This window comes from Nestor notabilis, unplaced genomic scaffold, assembly GCF_000696875.1.
Source record: "Nestor notabilis isolate BGI_N333 unplaced genomic scaffold, ASM69687v1 scaffold2309, whole genome shotgun sequence".
In the NCBI taxonomy this organism is placed as follows: Eukaryota; Metazoa; Chordata; class Aves; order Psittaciformes; family Psittacidae; genus Nestor; species Nestor notabilis.
Window position 1 is genome coordinate 1 of NW_009943094.1, and position 12,838 is coordinate 12,838.

Here is a 12,838-nt window from a genome sequence, read left to right on the forward strand (position 1 = left end):
TTGCCGGCTGGGCTTGAACCACGACAAACGTAAAATACTCTCTCTCTCTTTCAGAACCAATTCTTCACTGAGTTGGTCCACTGTAGTTGTAGTCTGAGATTGTGGATGAAGACTTGAGTAACAGCTCGATGTGTTCCTGGGAGATACCTGAAGTCCTTGCTGGTTTGGATGGCAACAGGAATGATAAAATGTCTAGCCAAGCCATGGGTAAAGTCTGTCAGAAAGTCCTTCAGGATTTCTATTTAAAGAGTGTCTACAAAGAAGGAGGAGCCCACCTTTTAATAAGGAGACAGTGGAAAAGAGTGTGGGGGGGTGGGCACAGGTTAATTCCTGGGGGAATTCCAGTTGGACACGAGGAAAATCTTTCACAAGGAGCACAACCAGCCACTGGAATAATCTCCCCAGTGCAGTAGAGGATTCCCCAGCACTGGACACTTACAAGATTGGGTGCTGGGACATCTAGTGTAGGTCATGTACCTACAGAGGTTGGATCAGATGATCCTTGAGGTCTCTTCTGACTTGGGATTCTATGATTCTTCAGCTGTCATCCTGGGCAGCCTGCTCTAGCTGACTCTGCAGGAGCAGGGCCTTCAACTAGGTCCCACTTGAGATGTTCTTTCCAACTTCAGCTGTTCTGTGGCAGAGCCCTGGTCTTTAAACCTTGTTATTCTTTTGTGTGTTGCTTTGGCAAGGAAGGTTAAATCCTGCTGAGGGACAGGAGCATGATGGCAACCTGTACTTGAAGAAAATTAAAGGAAATACAGCTTCCTTATAACCCCTTTAGGCACTGGAGCTGCTCTAAGGTGTCCCCTTGAGGAGCCTTCTCTTCTCCAGGCTGACCCAGCCCAGCTCTCTCAGCTTGGCTCCAGAGCAGAGCTGCTCCAGCCCTCGCAGCAGCTCCGTGGCCTCCTCTGGCCTTGCTCCAATAGCTCCACGTCCCTCTTGTGCTGTTCCCCAGAGCTGGATCAGGACTGCAGCGGGTGGTCTCCCCAGAGTGCAGTAGAGGGGGAGAATCCCCTCGGGTGGTCTCCCCAGAGTGCAGTAGAGGGGGAGAATCCCCTTCCTGACCCGCTGCTCACACTCTGGGTATGCAGCCCAGCACATGGGGGTGGGTTTGGGCTCAAGTGCACACTGAAGCTGGGTCATGGGGAGCTTCTCCTCACTCAACAGTCCCAAGTCCTTCTCCTCAGGACTGCTCCATCCAGTCTTCCCCAGCCTGGAAAAGCTTTTCCAGCCTTCAAGCTGGAAAAGAATATAACACTGTGATCTTGCTACTTCCCTTTCTGCCCTATTGTCCTTTGTGTCGTGGTTTTCTGATGAAGTTTGGGTTGATGACCTCTGCTGCTGCAGGAGGTCATTCTTTCTGTCTCCGATGTGGCACACAGGGGCCTCTCAGTTTTTACACTGGGCATGTTGTGCTTGCCTGGCTTCTCTGCTTTCCTGCTGTTGACACAAAGGAGCTGAAAGGGGTCTCCATCTGTCCCCAGACTCTAGGCAGGGGGTTGTTTGACCAGGTGGCTGAACTAAAGAAGAAGCCATTGCCCAAAAGGGGAATTCCTGTCCCCAAAGTTTACCTTGGTTGACATCTGGTTCCCGTCTGCTGGTGGTACAGTGGTAGCAATTTCATAGGAGAGAAAGTTAATTTTTCTTTCTTAAGCAATTCAGTGGGTTGAACTGGCTCAGCCAGATGGGCTCAGAGCTGGATTGAGTTGAGGAGAGAAGGATGAAGGAGGGTGCCAGTACTTCAGCTCAGCTGCAACATGAATCCATACCCGAAATAAATTCTTTTCAGTGTCTGCCTGCATCCATATGCCTTTTCCTTCAAAGCAGTCCTGGATCCAGCCTGGAATCATAGAATCACAGAATCATTTGTATCTATGGCTCAATATTCTATAATCTTTACAGGAGCATAAGATTAAATAATATTTTAAATAACACTAGCTGTGTGTAAATCCTGATATCTGTTACTTTTGCCACAGCAAGATGTATGGGTCTTAAACTTGAGGTAAGTCTGTGTTGCAAAATCGTTGCAGGATTGGATGGGGCTTGGAGCAACCTGCTCTAGTGGAAGGTGTCCGTGGCAGGGGCTTGGATCTGGGTGAGCTTTAAGGTCCCTTCCAACCCAAACCAGCCTGCGATTGTATGATAGTTGTGATGATGAAGGTAGCTTACAGGCTGGTTTGAGATGATGGAGGAAGAGCAGTGAAAACCAGGAAATGGTAGACAGTATTAAGAAATAAATGAAGTCTTTTACTTTTTAAATGGAAACTATATAAGGAAGATTTGACAGATTCAGTGGCTGAGTTGGTACTTACACAACTGCTGAATTGCTGATCCCTTTTCCCTGGCAGAACCAGCATTGTCTGGTGTGCATCCAAAGGAGAAAAAATACTTTAAAAATCATTATAAATACAAAAAAACTTGTGTATAGCTAATATTTGAGAACTTGCATCTTTTGTACTCAACTGCACTTCATTGCATCTTGTGCAAGGCCTGCTTTTACTGTTAATTTGGTTGTTTCTGTTTGTGGTTAGGCTGTTTTGGGCACTGTTGTGCTCAAACAGGTAGATTTTTGGTTGGTTTTATCCAACTCTATCCAAAGTCTTCAGCACTAGTGATAACCCACATGGGTTTTGGTGGCTTTACCTTTCTTTAGTGGGTATTTGCAAGTAGCAAAGTGAACCAATAAATACTTTATGCTCAACTTTGAGCCATTCTCTGTAGTGCTGTAGTCCTGTTTGCTGTGTTGATGCACTTCAAGCCCAATACACTGAATCATGGGCATTCACACATGAGTTTAATCTTATTTGTGTGAAGTGCACATGGGTATAGTAAAGATCAAAAATGGTAAATGAGGTGGGTGGTACCTTTTGTAGCATGACTGAATGCACTAGGCTCAATAGCCATTTCTCTGTCCCTTTGGCAGTATGGTTGTGTGCTGCAGTGAGCATAGCAGGGTAAGTTCTTCTGGATAAGGGGAGGAATTAACAGCAGTCTTGTAACTTTGGTCAGACACTTCTCTTCAGAAGAGATACACCTGTCAGGTATTCCATGAGCCATTCATTCTCTCCTTGCTGTCCCCAGATACTGTTTTCATTTACTGACCCCATACCTAGTGGTAAACTAGAAGTGACCTTGCCTAAATCATACCAAGAGGTAGCCTTGCCGTGTTAAAACAAACGATGTTTTGGCAGTGCAAAATAAAGAGAGATTATGAGTTGGTATGAGATAATTCCTTGTGGTGACTGAAGGGTACTGTTGGATAGACTGATGACTCATGATGTTATCAAAATTGTGTTTATCACATGAAGTAGGTTCTCAATGGCCTTTTATAAGGGAAATTCTGAACTTAAAAACTTGAGAATTTCATTTTCAGTCATTGCTGGATGTCATATCTGGGAGAACGACTGCAGTAAAATCCTTAACTGATGCTGGGTGAAGACCACTGCCTAGTGTTGTTCCAGGAGGACAAGATGACTGCTCCCTGGAAACTAATGTTCTTGTGCTTAGTTGGTGGAAGTAGCTTCAGCAAAATAGGATTCAGATCATTTTAAATAGAGATATTTCTGTAAGCACAACAGTTTTGCATTGTGATCAGAGAGAGGGAAATCCAGGAGACCTGGTCATGTTGATGTGCTACCAGGTGATAAGCTACCATGATAAACTAGGTGATAAAATAGTAACTTGGGCAGGTTTATGGATTTGTAGACATTTTTAATAGCAGTGAAGTAATATGCATTTAATGGAATGAAGCTGTTGGGTGTTTAATGGTAAATACCAGTGTGTTTAAGTAATTTAAGACTAAAGAAAGTTATGTTTAAAAGAAATCTAATTGCCAACATTATAGGAATTGGTGTTACTCCTTTGAGACTCATCTTAAGGTTTTGGACTGTTTTTTCTGTGTGATTTATTTGATTCAAGCTATCCAAGTACTTTAAAGTTGTTTATTGAGTAATTAATTTGTGCTAAGTAGTTAAGACTACCCTTAACTGGCACGAGCGTTAAAAAAAAATCATCTATTGATATGTTTGCTAGAGAAAATGTTTGAGGAAATTGAAGTGTTTTGGAGTTGGTTTGGTATTTTTTTGACAAAACCAGAGGGCACTGTTATTCCAGTTATTTCTTGAATTCAGTCACAGAATACCATCACAAAATGGTTTGGGTTGAAATGGGCCTTTAAAGGTCCATTAGTCCAACCCTCCTGCAATGAGGAGCAACATTTTCAAGTACATCAGGTTGTTCAGAGCAGCATCAAACCTGACCTTGAATTTTCAAGGGATGTGGCATCCACCACCTCTCTGGGCAACCTGTGCCAGTGTTTTACCACCCTCATCATAAAAAATTTCTTCCTTGTTATTTTCCAAATAGTAATTCTCTTTTCTTCAGTGTCTCAATACTTGCTCAGCATAAATTCTTTTTGACCGGTGCTGTAACTCTTGTCTCCTATCTTCTTTCCTACTGCATGGAGGAAAACCTAACAGTATACTTACTATTCCTTTCTAACTCAAGATGACAGGGCAGCTGGAGATCAGCTTAAAACAGATGACAAGTAGGGAAGTTTTCTTTGCCAGTGCTAGCTTCTTGGTATCAGTTCTCAATAGTTCTTTCTGAAGAATGCTTGCTGTCTTACACTCAATGCTTACTGAATCTTAGGCAGGAAAGGACTTCAGGAGTGTGGAGGGGTGTGTTACCAGATAGAGCCTCAGTGGATTTTAGCCAATGCAGTCCTCTGCTGCCCAAGAAGGATGGGAGCTTGAGGCACAAGGAGACCCTTCACACTGGATAGTTACTGCTTTACAAGCAGCCAGGCAAACATCACATGAAGGCTGCAGGATGTTGCCATTAATGCATTCCCATGGAGAACTGGCAGTGCTTCTACCAGAACACCTACCTGAGTTCAGAAGGGTTGCTGAAGCAAGCCCTATGGTTCCTAACCTTTCTTAGGTGCTTAGTAACAAATGTTGGCTCACCTCAGTTCTTTTAGGTTTTTCAAGGAAGTTTCGAAGAACCACAGAATCCCAGAATGGTTTGGTTTGGGAAGGATCTTAAAACTCATCCAGTTCCAAACCCCTGCCACGGGCAGGGACACCTTCCACTAGAGCAGGTTGCTCCAAGCCCCTGTGTCCAACCTGGCCTTGAGCACTGCCAGGGATGGAAGTAACACTCAAGCCTCTTCTATTAATTCAAGCAAACATAGTAGGTAAGGATGTTTTGACACTTCTTTGAGAGTCTTGAATGCACATAATTTATTAGAGGCGGTTTTGAGCAGCAGGTCCTTTAATGAATGAAGGGTGTTGAAAGTGGGGCCTAAAAATAGATATAACAATAAAATCTGTTTCTTGGCAGAAGAATTTCACACTGATGTCTCTTCTTTTTTTAGCTCTTTCCAGTAGATTTGTCTAGGTCTTGATGCCACATTACTAACAACGCTGATTTCCAGCTTTTGCAGGAAAGGACTTCACTGGTAGGTTTTGTAGTGAATTCTGTCCTTGCTTACAACAAAGAAACTTACAACAAGACCTTGAGAAAAATCCACATGCAGAATATTGTCTTTGAAGTTATTTCTTTGTGTGCATTTTATTGTGTTTAGAGTTTTTCTCTCATAGCTGCAGTGACTTACAGAGTTTCCCAGGGATGTTGCTGAGGGCTGACACAAGTAATCAGCTTCTTTATTTCAGTCTTTCTTCTGGAAGAAAGGTTAAAATAACGTTGCTTTTCTAGTGTGAGGTGTCCCGGCCCATGGCAGGGGGTTGGAACTAGATGATCTTAAGGGCTTTTCCAACCCAAACCATTCTGTGATTATTATCGGGGTGAAGAAACCTTTGCAACTATAAAAGCTTTTGAATTTTCAACTCTTTAAGTATCTTTCATAATTTGAGAACTAAAATGACTTTCTAAATTGATGAATAAATTTGTCAAGCTGTTGAAAGAACACTTGAGTAGCTAATAGACATATATGAGGATTTGAAATGATTATCCACTTGTGTCAGTTTTTGAGCATTTTCAACCCATGGTTTATGGGTTAGGTCATGTACACTGGAAAGGTTTGACAAGTGGAATAATTCTGGAAAACTATGATGCCTTTGTTCCTGAAAATTAAAAAGGGAACATCTAATTTGTGAAGCTCAGGAGGATTTAGCCACAAAACTATAGAGAGCACAGGACCATTGGTCTGTATGAAAACAACTGAATTCCAAGCCGCATACTAACAAACCACATGCAAAACTCAAAAAACCTTTGCAGTTTGGGGGTATTGGAAGGTTTAGAATTGAGAAATTTTGGCTGAAAGATGGAATTGTTAATAGTAATAGACCAAGGCAGCTTTCTTGGGAAAGGAGTTGCATTTCCAAAAGAGAAATCTTGTACAATTATATCTATTTAGTAGTATAATGATCACACTAAATGTATTTTACAGGAGCAGCTCAGGTTCTGAGGAGTTAGAGCTCTAATAGAAGAGCTGAGTCCCTGCAGTCTTGGCTGTATTACTTACAGTAGTATATTTAGTAATAAACATATTCAGATATGGCATATTAGCCATTTATTATTTATTACCTTTCTGTGACTTAAAAATGTAAGGAGAATGCTATTAGAGAGCTTCGGAGGATATTCCCTGGGTTATTTCCATAGAAAATTATGTGTAGGTTTTTGAGGGCTCAAGACTTACTTGTCCCTTTCTAATAGAAGCTTTTTAACTAGTATTTCCAGATCCTGGCTTGGAGAATATGGTAACCTAGGAACTAGGTGAAATAATGATGAAGATTAAAACAGGCTGTGATAATACTGCCCAACCTTCTCTACAAAAAAACTGGGCTACTTCCCAGATTCATTTAAATGTGTCAAACTAATGGATAATGGGGAAGCTGATGAGAAGACAGGACATAAGGTTTCACAGCTTTCTTACCAGACCTCTGAATTTTTTCCAGAAATAGGAAAATGCTCTTACAAATTAGTAGAAGTCATGGCAAATAACTATATAGTAGCTCTAATGGAATTTTCTTCACTGTCTTACTCAAGACTGGAGAGAGAAGAGTGGAGAATACGAGAAACCAGATCAAGTTAGATGAAGGGGCAAGGCAAGTGAAACTTTGCATTTGTACATGTCATGTCAGCAGCTTCTACAGATTAGATTAACAGGAATTTAATCAACTTAAAATTCCACAGCTGCTTATAAAATGCATTATGGCCATTAAAGTGTCTTCTGATCGTCAGTCAAAATGAAGGGACTAACCCTCAGTCATAGAGTATCTGTATTTTTTGTATTAGCAGTGCAGGGACTTCTTTATTCCAGACTAAAATCCTGTCGAGCCCTGAAGCAATTCTCTGTTGTGAACAAGAATGGCTTTGTCCCATGAATGTTTAAAGCAATTATTCAAACAATTTCAACATAATTTGGGGGGTCAGTTTAAAACTGTGAGTGCATTTCATTTATCTTAAAGATCTTTTAAAGTCTTGGTGGTAATTGGAAAAGCTGCCATAATAAGAGGTGGTGTTGAATGGTAACTGTGTGTTATGGAATGGTTGCTGAACTGGGGGAAAAATAAGTACAGTTTCTTATCTTTCAGGCAGAACCAGTCCATTTTTTAGCATTTATATGGATATATGGCTATGTCCCAGTCCTTCCTGGTGACAATAAAAGTAAATCTGGATTGAATAGCTTTGTAGTGCTGTCCTGAAAATGCAGTGTTCAGATTTCATTGGTTGCTTAAGAAATAAAAAAAAAACCAAAATCTTTTTGAATAAGCACTTCTGCAAAACTACTACTACTATTGTTATTATTTCATTTCTTTTAATGAATAAACTTCTGTGCTGGAAATGGAGCTCAGCCAGCCTGCTGAGCAAGCTCAGGTGGAACAAGTATTGCGGCATGGAATGGAGTAGGTGTCACCTACATTCCATTGCCCTTTCCCTTGTGCTGCTGTTATCTTCTGTGATCCCCAGCAGTAAGCTCTTACATTGCCTGGAAACCCATTTGCTTTAAGGTTAGAGGAAAAAGGAAGTGGCCCTTTAGCACGATCCTCTGACATCTTTGTTCTGAAACTTGGACAGATTTGCTAAAGCGCTCTAGACATGAAATAGTTTAATGTGCTCCTGTTAAATACAGCCTTGTAGTTGGCTTAGGAAGTGCTCCTGTAACACAGCATTTGGAAGGGTAACCGCAGTGGTGCCTTTGCTTTGCCAAGGCTTTTGGAGACAAATGTCAAAATCTATTGCTTTGAACTAGGACAATTTCACTGCTAATGAGTTTCCTGTGTGGAAGCTTCTATGTTCCAATCTCTCTAAAGCTTTCCAAGCTGTATTCTGCACAGATCTGAAACTATTTTAATACAGGTTATACAAGGTGAAACCAGATCCAGGTGTTATCTTGGAAGATACTGGCTTGTGCAAGCAGTGCCCTCCTCCCTGCTCTGCGTCCAGTCACAAGCATTCAGCAGGTTCCTCAGGTTCTGAACACCAACGAGAGGCGCTACTGGGGAGCTTGGTGGGACTTTTGAAATAACTAAATCTGAATTTAGGGTGGCTTTTCCTACCATAACATATCTGAATTGGACCATTTTGAGGATAGACAATTGTAGGTTTTCTATTTTAGGATGAAAAACCTGGGACACGTGGTGCCAGCGTAGTAACTCCTTCCAAATACCCGTCTGTACCCCCAGCCATGACCTTCCTCTTCATGTGCTCAGGCATTCTGAAGCCTGTTCTATCTTGGCAAAAGAATTAGGAAACAAAACACCCATCTATTCAGTATTCTGCCCATTGAACAATGTCTCCCCAGTGCACTGGGTGAATCGGAGGTCTTGTTGAAAAGTAAATGTGATCCTGTAGAACTTCCCACTACTTGGACACAAGGGAATGCACTGGACAAGTTTAAGTCTGATATTTTTGAACTTCCATGTCTCTGTAACTTTAATGTTTGTCTAAATGTGCGTTTTGAGCAGTCAGACTTTGTATGTTAGTCTTTGGTAGCACTGCATATGGTGGTTTTTTTGTACTAGGCTTCACTGGTATGGCATCAAATACGTGAACTTCCTGAAATTCTTAGATGAGCTTTAAAGGAATTGCTTACAAACTATTTGTTTTGATAGAGTGATTCCAAGTGATTAAGTGATTAATAATTGCTTACTATTGATCAGTTTTAAGGAGCTGTGGGGGAAAGCTGGTAGTAATGGAAGAGCTTGAGGAAAACATAACTGTTTGAAGAACTTTGCTGTTTCACCAGTGGTTGAGGGCAGCATTGTCCCTTGCTGCTCTGTATTTCCTCTTGTTCTCCAAGAGAAAATGGGATATGCCATCCCATATGCTGCCTCAACAGGCCAGTGCAGAGCATTCACTTTAAGCTAATTATCCCCACCCATCCCGTTTTGTTTCCTTTGGGTTTCTTGCTGTTTCCTCACGTTTTGTTTCCTGGTTCCACCTCAGTGAGGTTTGGGGGGCTCAGCAGCAGACGTGTATCACAGCAGTTGCTCACAGGGAGCAGGTCCGTCTCTCCCTGCTGCAATCCTGCCCTGTGCAGCCGCACCCTTTGCCTACCTGCCAGGGTGTAAAATAGTTGTGCTGCCGCACCCCTCCTCAGCACCCTCTTAATGAACTGGAACCATTTGCAGCACATTTAAATGGCCTTTCAACACCACTTGCATTAGTAACAGCACCAAACATTCACACCGCATGTGACGTGAGCTCTAGATGTAGCTGTATGGTATGGGCATGGGCAAGATGCCAAAGAAGATGATCAGGTGCTGGAGCACCTTCTGTATGAAGACAGGCTGAGGAAATTGGGGCTGTTCAGCCTGGGGAAGAGAAGCTGCGTGGAGACCTCAGAGCAGCTTCCAGTGTCTGAAGGGGGGCCTACAAGGATGCAGAGAGGGACTCTTCATAGTGATAGGGACCATAGTGATAGGACAAGGAGGTAATGGGTTCAAACTGAAACAGAAGATCTTAGGCAGAAGTTCTTCCCTGTGAGGGTGCTGAGGCGCTGGCACAGGGTGCCCAGAGAAGCTGTGGCTGCCCCATCCCTGGCAGTGTTCAAGGCCACGTTGGACACAGGGGCTTGGAGCAACCTGCTCTAGTGGAAGGTGTCCCTGCCCATGGCAGGGGGTTGGGACTGGAGGAGCTTTAAGGTCCCTTCCAACCCAAACCAGTCTGGGATTGTGTAAGATGGACAGAGCACGCATATGAGAAAAGAAAAAGGAAAACCTCTTGAGTGAGTTCCCTGGCTTTGACCCTCATGGCTGTTGTAGTACAGTTATTTTTTTGTGTGTAGTTTATTGGTATTTCCTTGTACATGTATGTCCAAAGTGAAAACAAAGACCCAGTTACCCAGTAGGAACTGAAGAGATCTGACAAACTTGGAGAAATTAATCCGTTTTCTTTAATACTCTCTTTTAATCTGATTTCCCATAGTGTCCTTTGGCCTTGGCTTGGGAACTTACCCACTAACCTGTCCTGTTATTGTGCCTGGTGACTTTGAGGATCTTCACTTGTCTATTGCTGCTGTTGAAGCTGCAGCTGTGTCCTGAGTGAAGGCCTATGATCTTTAGAGACATGAGTTTGTGATGTAGACATTGTGTTGGTCTCCTCCTGCAGATCAGCAGCAGGTGAATGCTCTCCTCTTTCTGACCTGGAGCCAGACTTTCTCTGGATGAGGTTTGTATTGGCGGCACAGCAGGAAGAAAGCACTTTGGTTTGGAAACCAAGATTTGACAATACAGAGAATTGTCTTGGTAGTCATCATTCTCTCCAACCTGATTTGGAAAGAATTGTTTCTCACTCACAAAAGTAAGAATATGGCTGCCAAGAAACCAGGGTCTGAATTTTGCTGGTTGTAATAGCTAGAGCAGTTACATTTTGCATGACTGGAGGCAGGTAAGATAATGCTACAAACACTAGAAGGATGAATGAGGAGGTTTTCTCCATAGTTAAAAATGTAATTCCCAGGTTCAGAGCATAAAAACATCAAAAAAAAAATCATAATGTGACCCACTGAGCCTGAAAGAAGAATTACTGTATCAAGGACAAAGGAATCCTGAGAAGTACTGGAGCATAATGGTATCAAAATCCTATGTGTCTCAAATGATTTGGGAAAGAAGAAAGACTTAGGGAGCTTACAAGGAACCCTGCACAGCTTTTAGAGTGTGGATAAATGGGCGATTTGGAAGGAATTAGATGCATCTGGTAACACAGACATCTACCAGACAATAAATGAGCATATCTTAGGAGAGGATGAGGCCTGTGCGAATAGGGAAGACTTGAGAATTGAGCTTGTTTGTATGGATCTAATAGTGAATAGCTACCATGGGGGAATCCCTGAGATATTGGAGTTAGCCACGTGATATTAAGAAGCAGGGAAGGTGAGAAGTCACTGTGAATGATTTAAAAAGCAGCTTAATGATATGACCTTAAAAAGAGAATGGAGTTATAAACATGACCACCTCCTGAATAACAGCATTTTTAATGGATTTCCCAGTCTATTGTGGGATTGGCCCAATTATAGACACTGTTTTTCTCAAGCAATTGGCAATGGAATACTTTTTAGATTCCAGTTGGAAAAGCAAAAGTAAATAGCTAAGTAGCTTGTTAAGGAGATTTAAAGGCAATGCCATCATGTCTATGGACACAGGATCAAAGGGTGTAGGTCAGAATTCATATGCTGTATTCTGGGAAGTAGCAGTTGCAATAGGAAGAATTGGTGGCTAATCAGTTGAAGCAAGTTCTCTGTGCAGTCTTGGTGCAGATGTAATAGTGGTTCTCCAGTCTTAGGCATGCCAGAGTGGTTCTGCATTGGTAAGTTGAGGTACTGCCAAACTGTGTTCTCAAGATGGAGAGCTTTGAACAAGTTAAATGTCTGAGTGGTTTAGATGGAATCAAGTGGGTGCCACTTAATATCTGTAGTTTGATGTCAGTGGGAGTGCTATTAAAATAATTGGCACAAGAGGAGGAAATAATTATGAGAGAGCAGGGGTAGGAGGTGCAAGAAGCTGAATGTACAGTATACAGTTACAGTAAGTTTGGGAACTGTTGGCCAAGACACAGCATGTGTTGGTGGAGCTCTTGAATAGATTATAGCAGCTTTCTGAAGTATCGTGCTCGTCTGCTACTGGGAATCTCCTTGCTTCTGCTGCCTGCAAGCTGGGAAAGATGAAGGAAGAAATGGGAGAATAAGCTAGGAATTGATAGTTCTTCATTGACTGGGTTTATTCAGGAGGCTAGTTACTGCTTACATGAAAAACAGGTGATGAGGGCTCTCAAAGGTATCATGGAGGGAAACAGTAAGATGCAATGGCTGGAAACATAACCTTAGATGAAATATAAACACGTATTTTTTTACTGGTAGGAAATACTGGAACAATATTTTTGCTATTGGAGTATTTTAAAGGCGGGGTGAGGTGTATTTATAAAGATGCTGTTCAACTACAACTGTTGAACTTGCATTTGAAACCCAGTGCAACTTAAAAGATCTGCAATAGGGAAAGTATGTAAGTAGATAAACGTTGTGTATGGTGTTGACCGATACTGAGAACTTAGCCCATGTATTAATAATAGAAAGTTACATATCTGGCTTTGCTTAGGGATGGGGAGAAGCTTGTGAACTTAGGAGTATGTTTTTGTCTTAATGATCAAATCCCTCATTTTGTCTTAATGATCAAATCCCCCCAAACTCCAGCACTGAAATAGGCTGTATTCATGTGAGTTGTTAAGTCTTGAACAGCAAACACAAGGTTACAGCTGGAACGCTCGTTGGTGAAGACCTCGGCAAAGTCATTGAGTACCTCAGCCTCTTCCATATCCTGGGTAATCAGGTCTCCCAGTTCCTTCCAGAGGAGGGCATGTTTTCCCTACCTCC